This window comes from Limulus polyphemus, unplaced genomic scaffold (assembly GCF_000517525.1).
Source record: "Limulus polyphemus unplaced genomic scaffold, Limulus_polyphemus-2.1.2 Scaffold3597, whole genome shotgun sequence".
Taxonomy (NCBI): Eukaryota; Metazoa; Arthropoda; class Merostomata; order Xiphosura; family Limulidae; genus Limulus; species Limulus polyphemus.
Genome location: NW_013669207.1, coordinates 102028 through 113701, shown reverse-complemented (window position 1 = coordinate 113701; position 11674 = coordinate 102028). Strand labels below are relative to the sequence as shown.

At 34.9% G+C, this 11674-nt stretch overlaps 1 pseudogene; it reads left to right on the top strand.

Moving 5' to 3' along the window:
* Window positions 1-443: 443 nt before the first annotated feature.
* Window positions 444-11674, top strand: part of LOC106469661 — a 47961-nt pseudogene continuing 36730 nt past the window's right edge.

Below are 11674 nucleotides of genomic sequence, written 5' to 3'. Positions count from 1 at the left end.
TTCTCCGAAAGGAGGTCGAAGACCGCCTGGAGGATCACCTGTTTTAACCATACTCACCACTCTACAGCAGTCTATTGTCAGTCAGTCACTAGACAAATGTGACGTCACATAAGGGACGCTTAACGTTGCATTTTGTATTATCGTAACGTCAGGAAAACGCGCGGATGCTATGAATCACGAGAAAAATTATGCACTCGGGTCATAGGGTGTTTATCATTTTAAATCAAGACTTCTTGAACCTACGTGTTTTTCTGACATAATGAATAAGTTTATTAGATGGATGTATATCTCAAAACAGAAATAAAAACTATCAAAATGACGTTATGTGAAAGCATGTTAACTTATAAATACTGTTAATATATATTATTGGATTATACTAAGCCTTAAGTAAGCACTGCCGCAACTCACATTAAAAGATATTTTAAAAACATACAGTTATTACGATGAATCAGTTCTTGAAATCTGAGGTGCGTAAAAACATCATTTCAGGTCTTTTTTTCTTTCTTCTTCCACAAGGAAATGAATTGTAATTATTATCATTTTTATTTACGTTTTTTAGAAATTAGAATTAAGGTAAAAATTAATAACGCATTATTATTCACTTATTTATTTCTAAGACCGATTATTTTCCCCGAAAGGGGGCCGAAGGCCGCCTGGAGAGGTCACCTGTTTTAAGCACTCGCACCACCATACAGTAGTATATTGTCTGTCAGTCAGTTAGTAAACACTAAAATAACGTCATATAAGGGACTCATAACGTTGCAGTTTGTGCTGTTGTGACGTCAGTAAAACGTGCGCATGCAATGAATCACGAGAATAATTATGCACTATTTAGGCCACAACACAGCATGACATATGAACTTCAAAAGCAAGAAATACAAATATTTGTTACTATTAATATTGGTTTTATTTGCTCTTGATGCAGAACACTTTCGGGGAGCTACATAAATTAAACAAAAATATCATTTATGTCACAGTTTCTCCCACTAAATGATGAGGTCATCTATATATTTTACATAGAAAATTAGTTGTTATGATTACACTCAAAGTTTTTTGTTTTTTTTGTACCGATCGCTGTAATAGGACGTAATATGTGGACCCCACCGTTAGTGAACGGTATAGATAAGTCCGTGGTTTCAGAGTTGCCGATGTTGGACATGTATCACGTGGTTAATAATGTTAAACAAGTAAGAAACTGATCCAGCTCGAAAGAGTAAGCGACGTAGTGGTTAAATCATGACAATTTTTAGCTGCGGCATATCGGCTCATAGAATGGCTCCGAGTTTGTTTTTTTGTTTTGTTTTCAAGTACAAACTTTTAGCTCAGAGTTCCATCTCATGGACCGATTTGAGATCTAATTACAGCCGCGGCTGTTGAGGATCCCCCTCTTGTTTTTGTTTTCTCTATAAAATAAACTATCTCGCACACGCTTTACATTTGTCGTCTTTTTATATGGACGTAGAAAACTGTGTTCATAGTTAATGAAGTTAAATAGAAAACAAGATTTTACTGAAATCACGAAACTTTGGAGCTAAAGAAAAACAAGAAATTTCATGTTCTAAATCTAAACATTTCGAACCCAGACACGGATAGAAGTGTTGTAGTGAAAATTTGTTGGAAATGTTTTTCACGTAACATTATATATATAATGTCAAAGCAGGTTTGTCAGCGGTAAAGTGATTGGGACGTTATTTACGTTCAGCAATACTGTGTTCCTGTATCTATTTTAGGGTTAGTTTATTTACAAATATATTTTTTGTAATTCGGTTTACACAGAAGATGGCTCCGTTGTAATTGGTCGAAGAATTAAATTATAGGGTCGTATGAGCTATTTAAAATGTGTATGTATTATCTTCGTAGGTTACTTGTCATGACCTGGAACCTGTCGGTAAGACTTGCGAGGATTCGACACGAAGAAATGATCTGACGAAGAGAGTTTCGGAAGAAAATTTTGATTTTCCACATTCGTTTCTCCAGGATTTAGGAAATTTTCCTGTTTTGGAACCTTTAGTGACGTATCATAAGCAATTGGAAGGCATTTACAGTGAGATAGGAGTGTCATCACAAACCGAAAAATGGCATGAGAGGAACACTGAACCTCAAAGCAAGATTAAGTTTGAAGGGTTTGATTTTTCCCTTGAAGCATGGGGGAACCACAGTAACGTTGAACAGGACGAGTTGAGTTGTACACTAGAAGGAAGTGACGACCACGTTGGTTGTACGAAGTTGGACATAACTTTCGAAGATGATGCAGATTCTACCAAAACTGAACAGAGAGCTTTTAACCTTAATTGTCTTGGATATGGAGATTTAAATTTGGCTCCTGAGGTTAACTTGGAGGCTAAGAGGATTCTTGGAGATAAAGGGTCAATCCTAAACTGGGAGAAAAATTTTGACGAACTTGAAAAGGGAAACGTATCCGATTTCAATGGTCAAGACCCAAGTTTTATATCCAGAGAATATGAAGTAAGTGACTGCCTGTGTCCTGTAATCTCTGAATGCATATCATCGAAAGCTGTGTTTGAGAATAGTCCTGCAGTTAATACAAGAGGAACCACATTAGATTTTGATAAAGAGCTTTCTGTCGAACTGGAAGCAATCGAGGTGAAGATTAACCCACTAAGAGACATGGAAATGTTGGAGATAGAAAGTGATATTACCAATCAGAACATCAGTTCACAGGGAATCGTTGGAGCAAGGATGGTTCTCGTCATCAACGATGATGAAAATGTCGCCGATGGGCAAGAAAATGGAGATGAAATAAAAGAGTCTGACCAACAATCGAGGCCACAGAACGTTCCAGATGTGACTGATTCTGAATTGGAACTAAGTCAAAAAAATGGAGAGAATATAAAACAGGCTGACCAACAATCGACGCCACAGAACGTTCCAGATGTGACTGATTCTGAATTGGAACTAAATCCGGAAAATGGAGAGGAAACAAAAGAGTCTGATCAACAATCGAGGCCACAGAACGTTTCAGATGTGTCTGATTCTGAATTGGAACTAAGTCAAAAAAGTGGAGAGGAAACAAAACAGGCTGACCAACAATCGAGGCCACAGAACATTCCAGGTGTGACTGATTCGGATTCGGAAATAAACTTTCACGAGATAGAGATTGAAAGGCGTCGGATAATTGACAAGCAAATAGTCCGGAGGAAGATAATCGAACAGTGGGCTTTTAATGACCAGAAAGATGACGTAGCTGCTGCCAAAAGTAACGAGGACACTCTAGAAATGCTACGTAACTCAACCAACAAAATACCACCAAAAAAACCACCTCCACCGCCGCCTGGTACCAAAGAAAGCATGAGAAGGTTCGAAAAGCGAAAAGAGCAAAAGAAAAATATGGCTGACCAAATTCGGAAACAAATCGAATCAACCTCGGCTCTATGTCAAGCCAAGATAAAAGACGATGATAATACAAACGTAACAGGTAAGTCTAAGTTAATTTTATGTTATCACATACGTCACAACACAAATATAAGAAGCAAAGCCATTTCACATCACATTTTATTCATAACTGAAATTTTGAATAAAAATTAGGGCTAATATTTTGGGTGGCCTCAGAATTTTCAAACTTCTTGAAGCGTCAAATTCTAGGCGGTTTCAAAAAAGAGAAACTGTAGTTCTGAAAAAAAGTCAACGTTGAATATTTTTAGCCGCGACATAGCACTCGTAGAAAGGCTCAGAGTTTTTTTTTTCATTTTCAAATACAAACTTTTAGCTCATAGCTCCGTTATACCTTGACCGATTTGACATCTAATTACAGGTTTGGAGTCAGGACATCAAACTCTCTCGATTTTTTGTATTTGACCACGCCCGAGGTCTCAAGGATTAATTTACTCTAATCCTGCCTAGAAGAACTTCAATTTGAGGATAGGCTGTTAGAGATCCTGATGAGTAATGAAATCGAATCTGGTACACACGCGCCCCATGCTTGGTATTGCTAGCGCATAAAAATATATCTAATAAAAAGGAAAGTCTCGTAGATTAATTTACGCTAATCCTGCCTAAAAGAATTAAGTGCCGCGGCTATGTAGGATTCCCTATTGTTTTTTATGCCGAAATTCCTGTTTGAAACTACACAATCATTCATACCGTGTTATATCAACAAATCTAATACATACTAAAAAAAAATCATACAATTATCTGGCATCTAATGCGAGAAAAAGTTAATATTTTTGCCTGTTTATTAGCTACCTTGATTCCCTTTTTCGTAGTCCAACATATATATATAATGACGAACGCAATGTTATCATCAAGTTTTATATCGCAGACAGTTTATTTCGTGGTTTTACCACTTAACGACAGATGGCGCAACTCAATCTCTTAATTTTTCTTTCTGACCTCTAGGCTAGTTTTAATTCACATATTGTTAGAGAATCGTTAATTATTCTGTATTTTTATGGTTCAAGTTAATATCTGTAACTGGTTAAAAATACATACGACAATTGAATAAATTCCATGTACGGATTGCATTGTTCTAGTATAATATTTGACAGATTATTGTATGACGTTCAATGCTATATTGTACCACACAGTTTAGTGTTACATTTATAATCCGTTTTCAGTCATGTATTTTAAAAAATGTACTGATGAGATATTTTAATTACTTGGGAAAAAAAATTAAGCGGTATTTTCTTCAGAACTAGATATAACACGCTAGTAGTATGCTTAATAGACGAAAGTAAGTACGAGTTCAGGCCCCAAGTGGCCGTTTTATCCACCAAGTAGAGGTTCACAGCCGATTTTTATTTAGGGTGAAGGATAGGGGCTTCTAGCTACTTAACCGTCATTTAGTTTGCCCATCCCTACCCCCGATGGTTCAGTTGTAAGCTTCAGAGCTTGAAAGACTAAAATCCGGGGTTCGATCTCCATGGAGAACACACCGCACATAGCCCATTGTGTAGCGAACTTTTGATGTTAATAAAATTGCCTTTTACACATGGATGTATCAACATAAACAGAAACTTAGCCTGCAGTGCCATTTTAAAATATAAAGTCTTATTAACCCTTATTAGTGGTGGTGACTATACATCAAAACCAAATAAAGCTTACTAACTATTCGTATTGTAATTCAACCTGATGATTAGTTTATTAAAGCAAGTTTCCAGGTCGGAAACTCTAAACTTCCAATCACGTGATAATTATTCTTTTGATAAATATCTAAATAATTATCTAATTATTGATCAATAAATTAGAATATTTTAGAAAACGTATTTCATACGAAAAAGAAGCTTGTTCGATAAAGCCAAAATTTGGTGTTGGAATATTTGAATAACTTGTGAATTAATATAAATCTTATATGTTAACGTGCATTTCAGCCATAAGTTTTCTTTTTACGTTCAGGTTAGGTTGAGTGTTTGTATCGCTAATTGTATTATTTTTGTTATACACGAACGTAAAGCCCCTCCCAATCTTTTTCTTTGTTTGTTTGCTTGCTGAATTGAACTGTGTTCGGTATGTTTGGCAAGTCACGTCTTGATACTCGAGGATAAGAATTTAAACTGTAAAACGAATTTCAGACTTTCAATTAGAGTGAACATTATCTTTGTGTCCGCTCTAAATTAAGTTGTTTTACTTTGCTTGAAAACATTGGTGCCTTTTTTCTATTATTAAAATCGTTCCTCGATGGAACTAAATGGTTTTAAGAGTATTATTTTTACAAGATATATTTTAAGACGTGAAGGCCAGATCTGGTATGAACAAGGTGTGGATATTTTGTTTGTTTATACCTGTTAAATATTTTCAACTTTTCCACGTGTAGAAAGAACTACATAGAATTTGAAGTACTTTGAATAATTTGAAGAAAATACAGTATTGTGTGTGTTCTATTTTAGAACAAATTAAACGAAATTTTAAACTTAATTTTCAAATAATACTTCATGTTGTGACGTCGCTCTTTTATTGGCGTGTTTTTGAAATTATCCGGTGAAAATAATTCAAAGTATAGTGCATGTAACGATAATGAAAGAATTTGTTTCCTCATTTAACCTTTCTACAAGTGTGAACACTTTGTACACTGTCATAAATTGTTGTAGGCCTACATTACAAATGACACAGACTAACATAAAACAAATCAAATCAACCAACTTACTCATACAAAGCAACTAAGCGCGATAACAAACACAAGTTCAAATACTTTACGAAAACACTTATTGTTTCAACTTTCTTATATTAAATGAACAAAAAAAAATCGACTTCACACCCTTCTAGGCCTATCTCATTAAACCTTTTGATCTGAACATCATCATTAAAATCCGCATCTCCTTCTAACTAGCATTTAAATTGAAATATGAAATATCTTATCTATATGAAAGGTAGCGTGTGTCACGTCACGCTTAATTTCTCGAAATAGCAGTCACAAAAGCCAAAATGCTTTTATCCAGATAGAATAGTTCGGTTACTGTTACGATTTTAGTGACAGGGGTGCAAGGGGGCCGTGAGGGGGGGGGGAGTTCTGTGAAACCTTATAAGTGTAGTGCGTGTTGGTATAATATGCCTAAAGACATAGTGTGGGATCACCGTAGCCTAGAGCCAAGTGCATAAAAGTTATCATGAAATTAAAAATATCGATTCAATTTTAAACTTAAACCGTTTCTGAATTAAGCTATTTTTCTGTTATATCACCAATGTTTTAAATAACAACAAACCTCTTTAATCAACGGGAACTCTATTTTAAGAAATCAACAAATATTTTTCTAGTTTTGTTGTTTATACACTTCATTTTATACTTTCAGTACACAGACTAACAACAATATTAGGTTGTACTTTTGTTGCTAAGCAACATGTTGGAACGTAGTGTTACGAAAATGCATTGACTTTTATATGTATTATAAGTTGTTAATAATTATACTATGAATACGCCACGAATTCATTTCAGAAATGATCTTATTTTTGATTAGCTCATAAAGGAATTTACCGACGTTTGACTGCCTCGACTGCACTTTTCTGCCTCTTTGTTGGTCAAGCTTGATTTCGCAAAATTTATTTTAGTCAGCTATGAAATGTGAGATTAGAGTATACTATGGGGTGGGGGGTGGTAGTACTCGCCCCGTTATTTTTGACGGGCTATACGCTAATATTTATAAGAATATGATTACTATGTAAGTTCATAACATGTGTGTGCTTTAAAACATACAACCAAGGTGTTTTTTACGTTTTATCAATTAATAATGATCTAACACATAGAATAAATGAGACATCACATTAATTAAAAACCATCGTATGCGAGTTGTTTAATTTGCCTAATGATGTGATACGTCTTTGTTGTGAATATTTTTAATAGTTTACTTCTTAGTTAGTCTGAGGGTAGACAAAAAAACACCCGAAGGGAGTTGCTGAAAGCTGTGTGAAAAATAAGAATAAATGAAAATGACGCTTCTGTGGGTTAATATATATATATATTAACACACCGAAAAACTTAAAAAAAGGGTCTTTCCAATCGCTTATCTAATAAATAATTCCGTTCGTTGAATACGTAGTTGCCTAAAAATATTTGTTGGAAATTAGCAAATATTAACATATGTTAGAGCACGAAATCCTAATACAATTGTCGTGTAGGTTGTTTAACCTGCCTAATGAAGCCTATTTCAGAAATATTTGTCGTCGCTCGCGCTGATTGACTTAGCATTATTGTTGGGAATGGAATCCGGTATGAGATCTCACGTGCTGTGTGCCACTGGTATGAAGAATGCTTGATAAACTCGACATTGTTAACATTGCTGATTTTGAAGTTTTGTTATAACTAGTTTCATAAAAATTGGGCACTTTTGTTTTGTAACATAATTGGTCTTTTTTGTTTTCTTACATTAAACTTGCTTATTTTAATACACCTGTTTGAAAGTCGTTTTGGGGAAAAAAAATCACTTATAACATCGTATATTAGATCATATTTTTGACTTGGATTATTCCGATTTCTACTTTATTTTACAAAATCTGGTAAATTGAGAACAGTCTTAATATCCTGGTTGTGTGTTTTTTTTTTTTTTAGAAATATATATTCATGGTATACTATATATTTTTGACTGGTTACGCCATTTGAACCTATATTATCTGTACCTAAAATTTATCAAATGATGTTTTTACTATTAAGCAGTTGTGTGTGAATATATTGATATTCACTGTAGGTCTACATATTTTTATATGTATATAGTAGGGAGAGAAAATGGGTAACTTAACTTCGTTTAGATTAAGCAGCAAGTGTGGAAGAACCATTTAAAATTCACTAACATTAAACAAGTTTTAAATCACGTATCTTATTGTTACGACAGCGGAAGTCACGTGACGCTGCTGGCGCATGCGTGGCTGAGTTTCTCGAATTATCAGGGAACTCCTCGAATGTTGGAGACGCTTCTTTGTTAGCATATAAGCCTGGCAGAGAAAAGCAGGGAGATGGATGGTTAAGCGAACAGTAGTCATGGTGAGTTTGGGTAATTTACGATTCTGTTTCGAGCTAATGTGTGTTTTGCACTCGTAGAGAGCGAAGTTATCGAGATTGTGAATCGCTGCGATTTATAGCGTGTATTATAAAAGTTGTTAAGTTTAAAGTGATGAGAAACGTACTGACTGTGGAATTACTGTGTACTAAAAGTTTGTATCGAGAAAGAATAAACTGGTTTAATCAAGAAGGGACTTGTATCGCTGAAGTTCCTCGGAAAGAATTTCTACCGGAAATTAACAAACAAGCAGATACGTAACATTATTAATTTACTATATTTCTAACTCACCTACATTATTAACAACTTTGTTATGATGTTTTGCACACCTTCTATCTTACCAACACGAATAACTACAATAAAATTATTGAATATTATGTAAGTAATAAGTTTTTGAAAAATGTGTATACATAATTTTAAAATGTATGTTATGAAATTTTTAATGTCATATTTGTGTGTCTTAACCACGCGAAGTATGACAAAAACGCTTCGCCATTTTAACGCTCTGACATAAGCCCTTGAGCTGGAGCGTTCACGCGGTGCCTGACGCCTGCTCCTGAGGGAGATCACAAGTAGTGTTTGGGTACGAAAGACGGGTTTATTTAAATTACATTTTAAAACAGAGTATAGAAGTAGTTAACCCGAGAAAAAAAAAAAAAGCTTAGGTTGTTTTCACGATTCTCATAGGATACTTTTAAACTTCCCTCTAGTGAGATGTCATCGTACAGGTCGGTATTAATGGTCAGGATCTCCAATCCCTGTTCAGCCTTACTGAAAAATTTCTCCATACACGTTCCTTCAAAAACTGACAGAAAGCATTATAAATGTACCTTTTAATAAAATTATCAATTGTGGCAGGATTTAAAAGAATTTCATATCCTGTTGATGCCGCCATCTTGTAAAGACACATGACAGACTCACGCTAACAGAGCCTACTCTCATTGGCCAAAGGCAAAATGTTTCTCAAAATAGAAGCCAGGTCTACTCCAGGACAGGTTTCTCCTCCTGTGTGTTGGCCTTAAGTTGTAACATTTGGATTTTCAGGATGAAATTACCCTTTAAAGACAAATACTGCGCTATGAGGAGAATTTAGTATTTATCTTGTTATTTCATGTTTTGTAGCATGGAAAATTTAATTTCTCCAAATATCCTCGACCAATAGTCCAATACCTTTCATATCTCCATCATGACATAGTCATATCTTTATACGTGTGCTATACAGTAAATTATGGTAACCCCGCGCATTTTAACAGAAATATAATTCAACACCACTTTGTGTTTTGTGTGTGTGTGTGTGTGTGTGTGTGTGGATGATGCATGAAACAGGTTACTTCACGCATGCTCAATACGACGGAGCGAAATGGTATATTTCAATTTTCATGGCTTCCAGCTTTGTGGAAAAAATTGATCTTAAATTTATAAGATTGGCTATTGTTTATCTTACCTGATTAAAGATAATTGGATTAGGTTTGGCATGAACTCGTCCAGTTCGGTATTTTGTTTGTAATGTCCACTACTACAAATAGGGTCTGGGGTTATAATGTGATTGGTTTGACCTTCTCCAACGTTGAATTTCCCCGAAGCTAGCTTAACTCAATGATGCATGGAAAACTGAAAAATAGACTGGAACTTTCTTTTTCATCAAATTCACAATTTTTGTAAGATACTTGATTGGTTCATATTTACTAAACATACATAGCCAACCACCAATCAGAGACAGAAGTATTTCAGTCCAGTGCTACATCTGAGCTCGAGCCAATGATTGGACGTAAGTAATTTACTGTTTTATTATATGTTTATGTATCTTTGTATTTTTCCTGACAGTGTACGAATTTTGTTATCCTAAAAACATGTTACTACACCTTCTCTAGGACAAAATATGAGCTTCAGACAATAGGTGTTGAGTTCCCAACTTTTACGAAAATGCCTATCGGTTTCCGTGGCTAGCGGTCATCTGGACACACATACAGGTGAACGTTCTAGTGGTAGCCGTCAGTAACAGTTGTACGTTTGCTCCTCGTTTCTGCTTAGTCTGGAATAAAGGGATGTAAAGAGAAGGTCGAGTATAAGTAGGTGTTACCCGACTACAGGAAGACGGGGGGTGGAGGGGGAGACGACGACGCATACTTGTTTTGCAAGGTATTCAAATATGTAAGGTAGATTCATTGTCAGACAGTTGAGTGTTAGGTTTGAGTTCGTCAGTGGAGGGTATATCGTGGTCTCGCTGTATGTACTGGAAGTTTGAACTTTAAATCAAACAACGGTAAGATACTTGTTTGTTGTAGTATTGCAGGAATGAAATTGAAATTTCAAACAATAATAATAATTCCGGATATTATTAAGTGTAACACCGCCCATGTTTTTCTGTACTGCCCGCGGCCTTTATGATTTCTGGTATTGAAGAAAGGCCTCGTCGACACGGGATATGTGGTTCAAATATGGTTATATACTATTATTATCGACTTTCATTCGCAACCTTAGAATTAAGTACAATAATAGGTTAAATATACTGATTAATGTGTAGATTTTTTTTTCTAATATATGTAGTATTAAAGATACCCAGAACTTAAGTAAGATGATAGCGGCTATTTGGAGAACCAAGAAACAGCCAAATTGAGAGATTTTTGAATATTTGGTTTAACAACCGAGCTTTGAATTTTATAAATTCAACTACAGGTGATTATTTTTTAAAATATTCCTAAAATGAAATAATTGGGAAGAGCAGGTACAAATATTAAATCATCTGTAGCTATTCCAAAGCCCTAAACAACTGCGGAGAACAAAGGTAAAATTAAATCCTACGTTTAATATTAGCTAAAGTTGAATCAAAATTAGGCTTAGCTTGTACCAATACATTTTCTTTCATTCTGCGTTTTATAGATTTAACGAATGAAACAGAAAATGCTTCCTTCTTGCCAAGTGACTTGAAAATACATTTTTGTATTCAATTTATACAAACGAGAGAATTTAGATTAACATAAGCTGCATGAATTTTCTGTGAAAGTTCAGCAATTCGTTGCGCGAAACCCCGTCTTTTATACAAGAGGGTTACTTTTTATCTTGTTTTGCATAGACTAGAGACCGAAACGTTGTCTACTCTTATATTCAAGGCAGATGTAGTCTACAAAAGTGATTTTCTGTATTTAAAACGAATATAAAAAGAGTAGTTAGGAATTTTGTCCTTAGCTTCTGGAGAAATAGTGTGGCTTAAAATGTATTTGCTATTGAATTTA